Genomic DNA, 5,441 nt, shown 5'->3' on the forward strand with positions numbered 1-5,441 from the left:
CAATACATCAGTTGATATCTTGACTGCTGCTTCCAGAGTGTTGATTGTAGATCCAAGCAAAATGAAGTCTTTTCTCCATTTATCATAATGTTATATATTGGTCCAGTTGTGAGAACTTTTGTTTTCTTTACATTGAGGTACAATCCATACTGATGGCTGTGGTCTTTGACCTTCATTAATAAGTATTTTAATTCCTCTTTCAGAAAGCAAGGTACATCTGCATATTGTACGTTGTTAATGAGTCTTCCTCCATTACTTATGCCACCTTCTTCTTCATATAATCCAGTTTCAAATTATTTGCTCAGCATACAGAATGAATAATATGGTATGAATATGGATGCAACCCTGTTGTACACTTACCCTGATTTTAAACCATCCAGTATCCCCTTGTTATGTTCAAACAACTTCCTCTTGATTTAAGTACAGGTTCCTCATGAGCACAATTAAGTCTTCTGGAATACCCATTCTTCTCAGTGTTATCCATAGCTTGTCATGAACCACACAGTTGAAAGCCTTTGCATATAGAAAAACCAGGATGAGGGAAGATGAAAAGAGCATGAGAGTAGAGAGTAGTAAAGAAAGATCAAAAAGAATTTTAAAACAATTTTTTTAAAAAATGAAGGAAAATGAGACACAAAAGAAGGAAAAATAAAGATAGAAAGGATTAAAATTCAAGGGAATGAAAAGAAAAGAAGAGATAATAAACAAACAAAACCAATGAAAAAACAAATAGCAATACCAAAAAAGTCATTGTAGCTGTTGGACACAGAGGGGAAAAAACTCTAAGGGTTTCCTGCCAGCCAAGGATTTCATGAGGTGGGTGTGAGAGGAATCTGACAGCCAAGTCTTGGCTCTCAATGGAGTTCCTGTAGTCCTCGGTGTTATCTATGTTCAGGGTACTCAATCGGAAAGTAGTTTGTGGAGGCCCCTTGATGGAGTTGGTTTCAGTGTCTGTTAGAGCTAGGACAGGATGACTGCTTATAAGTGTTTTGGCTAAACTAGTGCTGGTCCGTGGCTCCTAGGTCTGGAGCCAAGCCCGCCTGAATCTGGGCACCAAAGTGGCACAGTTGCCCCCACCTCACAGTGGTGTAACTCATAACCATGTTGTTTGAAACTCCCAGAGTACAGGGTCTGCTCTGGATATGAATGAGGGTAGTAACTGAGTATGGCTCAGGGGTTTTCAGGGAAAAAATGGGAATCTCACCTTTCCCATTGCCTACCTGAACCTGTTCTGCCAAAGCTGTTCATAAAAGTTCAAGATGGTTGCTCCACGTCTGGCTGGCCATTCACTAGTCATTCTCCCTTTCTTCCCCTCACTGTTCATATTCTGCTCATAACAAGCACTCAATCCACTTCTTTAGCTTTTCCTCTAATGTTCATAGTTCCTGGATTTTCATTTGTGTCTTGTTTCATTTGGTTTCTCATATCTTTGTTGGATAGAGTCCATGTAGTGTCTGCCTAGTCTTGTCTTGCTGGAAGTCCTTAAATCTATTCTTGAGATGATCTCTAAATTCAGATGGGATATATTCAAGGAAATATTTGCACTCTTGTGGACTTATTTTCTTCAGCTTCAACCTGAACTTGCATATATACAAGTGATGGTCTGTTCCAGTCTGCCCTTGGCCTTTTTTGGTTGATGATACTGCGCTTTTCTACCGTCTCTTCCCATAGAGGTAGTCAGTTTGATTCTTGTGTATTCTGTCTGGTGAGGTCCTTCTATGTTGTTTAAAAATTATATTTGCAATGATAAAAATCATTGGTCTTGCAAAATTCTGTTGTGTAATCTTCAGTGTCATTTCTTTCACCCAGCCCATATTTTCCAACTACTAATCCTTCCTCTTTGTTTTCAACCTTCACATTCCAGTCACCAGTAATTATCAATACATCTTACATGTTAGATCAATTTCAAACTTAAGAAGTTGGTAAAATGCTTTCACTTCATCACTAGCTTTAGTGGTTGATGTCTAAATTTGAACAATAGTGGCATTAACTGGTCTTCCTTGTAGGCATGTGAATATTATACTATCACAGACAGCATCGTACTTCATGGTCGTAAAATGTTCTTTTTATCAATGAATGCAAAACCATTTCTCTTCAATTTGCTGTTCCTGGCTTAGTAAACCATTGGATTGTCTGATTCAGAATGACCAATACCAGTCTATTTTAGTTCACTAATGCCTAGAATTCTGGTGTGGTGCTGTGGGATAAAGCACTGGACTGCATGGCTGGTTCAAACCACAAGGTCAGTGGTTCAAACTCACCAGGTGCACCTTAGAAACCTATACAGGGTTGCTATGAGTCAGAACCAACTTGATAGTACTTAAGAACAGCAATGCCTAGGATAATGATCTTTTATGCGTACCATTTCATTTTGACGGCTTTCAATTTTCCTAGATTCATTCTTTGTACATTCTATGTTCTGGTTAGTAACTGATGCTTGGAACTATTTCTCCACATTTTGAGTTGCACCATATCAGCAAATGTAGCTCCTGAAAGTTTTTCCCATTCACATTATCATGGCTGACTAATTTGAGGAAGCAGCTCTTTCCCAGTCTTATTCTGAGTACCTTCCAATCTGAGGGTATCTGACAGTATTCTGTCTGACAGTATTCTGCTGCTACTAATAAGGTTTTCAGTGACTAAACATTCGGAAACAGTCCTCCTCTCCTTCTTCCTAGTCTTAGTCTGAAAGTTTGGCTGAAACATGTTCATCCTGCGTGACACTACTGGTATTTGAAATGCCTGTGGAATACATATCCAGCTTCACACAACACGCAAACCACCACAGTATAACAAACTGGTAGATGAGTGTTATAGCATCATATGTTAGACACGAAAAAGAAAAACAAAGTGGATCATTGAGCACACGATAAACTGAGTCAAAGCAATTTTTGCCATTTGTGTTATGATTGTATTTAATATTCAAATTAATTTTGGTTTTATAGTTATATAAAGATTAAGCATAAGTATCTTACATCTGGTTTTCTATTTTTTGAATGCTGTTAAATAATAGATTTTTTTTCCCTTTAAAAAATGCTGATACTTTATTTAATTTTTTGATAGGGGTATAAACTTTAAGTTTTTCTATATAATGTATATCACTATACTCTTAACCTTAGATACTCAAAGGTTTCCTTTCAACTCTTTAGTTTGGATAGTAAATGTCAATAAAAGGAAGAGAAGAAATTTAGAATAATATATCAATATATAGCACTGTAGGATAAGCAGTGGACCACAAGGTCAGTTTGAACAGCAAGGTAGACAGTTCAAACTCACCAGCCACTCCTTGGAAACCCTATACAGGGTCGCTATGAGTTGGACCCGACTCGCTGGCAACTTAAGAACAATATCATAATTGATCTGCTTCAGAAATAATTTCTTAGGTTTTGGCTGATGTTAGGTTTTGATGCCAAGAACTTGGGCCTCACCTCTTAGATGTAATCAAACATTATCCTCTTGATTCTACCCTCAAGTTATATATTGAATTGACATCTTCACTTCTACATTACTTATGACCACCATCTTTGTCACCTAGACTACTTCAGTCAGTATCTAACTGGTACACCTGTATTGGAGTCCTGGTATGGCACCGTAGGTTAATGCGCTGGACTGCAAAGTTAGTTTGAGCCACAAGGTCAGTGGTACAAGATCTCCATTCATTCCTTAGAAACCCTATACAGGATTATAGGTCAGAACCGATTCGACAGCACTTAACAACAACAACAACACAACTTACTAAAGTCCTGAAGTGGCACTGTGGGTTAATATGCTGGACTGCAAAGTTTATTTGAACCACAAGGTTGGTGGTTCAAGCTCACCAGCTACTCCTTGGAAAACAGCGTCTCTATGGGTTGGAACCGACTCGGTGATACTTAAAAACAACATGCCTGTATCATCTCTGCCATCCTCAACACCCATGTTTCTGTAGAGCACTTAGAATTAAAATCAATCCTGATCACAACATTCCTTTGCTTAAAACCTTTCAGTGGCTTCTCATGAGGATAACATTGAAAATCATGTACATGATCTTTAAGATCCTGCTTAATCTGACCCCCAACCTTTGTATAATACACTTCAGCAAAACTAACATCTCTTAAACCACTTAAAGTAATCTTGGATCAATATTATGCTTTTATAATGTCTTATCAAGTAAGTTTCAGTAGTGGTTATATTAATTTAAAATAAATACATATTTTTTCAGAGTAACATGAAATCATGCAATTAACTATTGTCTACAGGATCATATTATTAACTTGGCTATTGTGAATCTCATTTCCATTCTATAAATGCCTACTATTTATTTCATTAACATCCAGTTTTCTTCTGGATTCTAACAGTAATGTCAGTGTAACAAATTGCTGAGTGTATAGCTTAGGTCTTTATTTCCTTTTTAAGTCATAGAGCAATGTATTTTTTCAACATTAGTTTATCAAAATTTAGTATTTTGCTATTGTGACTTGAGATGAAGGATAATTATTTCTTAATCAGTCTACTCTTAAGGATTTCTTTCATGTTTCTGGATAGGGTTCCTGTTAAAAGGTGGGGAGCAGAACTTTTCATCCAGTGAGCCATCTATCTATCTAATCTATGGTAAATTCTGTAAACAAAGGGCAGAGCACCTCAAAGCAATCAAGTAACAAGAAACGTTATTTGATGATTATTATTTGACTGTTCATTTTGTGAGTACCTAAATTGACTTTTGGGGTATTGTTGTTGTATTTTGTTGTTGTTATCAAGTGCTGTTGAGTCGGTTCCGACCCATAGCGACCCTGTATAGCATTTCCAAGGAGTGGCTAGTGAGCTTGCACTGCTGACCTTTTGATTCAAATGGCTTTGTAGTCTGGCGCATTAACCCACAGTGCCACACCAGGACACCATATTGATGTTGTATAGAGCCCTAGAATCTTGTGACTCTGTGTAGGATTTCTGAGGAGTGGCTGGTAAGTTTGAACCACCAACCTTGCGGTTCAAACTGACCTTGCAATTCAGCGCATTGTCCCACATTATATGTAGTAGAAATTTGGAGGAGAATTGTGATAAAAATTCTGGGTTTGATGCATTTTTAAACAATATCTCTTTTAATATATTTAAATTAAATCATTTTATTTAAAGAACTAGTCTCACATAATTGAAATATGTGTTTCTTACTATTTTCATCATTTATTCTGTCGAAAACATTTTGTCCTTTACATAGAACTTCATGAGGGAAATGTATTTCTATTTAAACATTTGCATTCTCAAATGATTTGTTTTATTATGCATGGGCAAGTGATTTATAGTCTTAGGGGCATTTTAAAAAGTATCTGCTCTCTTAAACATTCTTAACCCACTACTGTCAATTGAGAGTTTCAAAGCCAGGAATCTGTATGTGACTAGAGAGCCTCATTTATATCCTATGAAGTGACTGGTGGTTTTGAACTTCTGAACTTGTGGTTAGCAGT

This window comes from Chrysochloris asiatica, unplaced genomic scaffold (genome assembly GCF_000296735.1).
Source record: "Chrysochloris asiatica unplaced genomic scaffold, ChrAsi1.0 scaffold00027, whole genome shotgun sequence".
Taxonomy (NCBI): Eukaryota; Metazoa; Chordata; class Mammalia; order Afrosoricida; family Chrysochloridae; genus Chrysochloris; species Chrysochloris asiatica.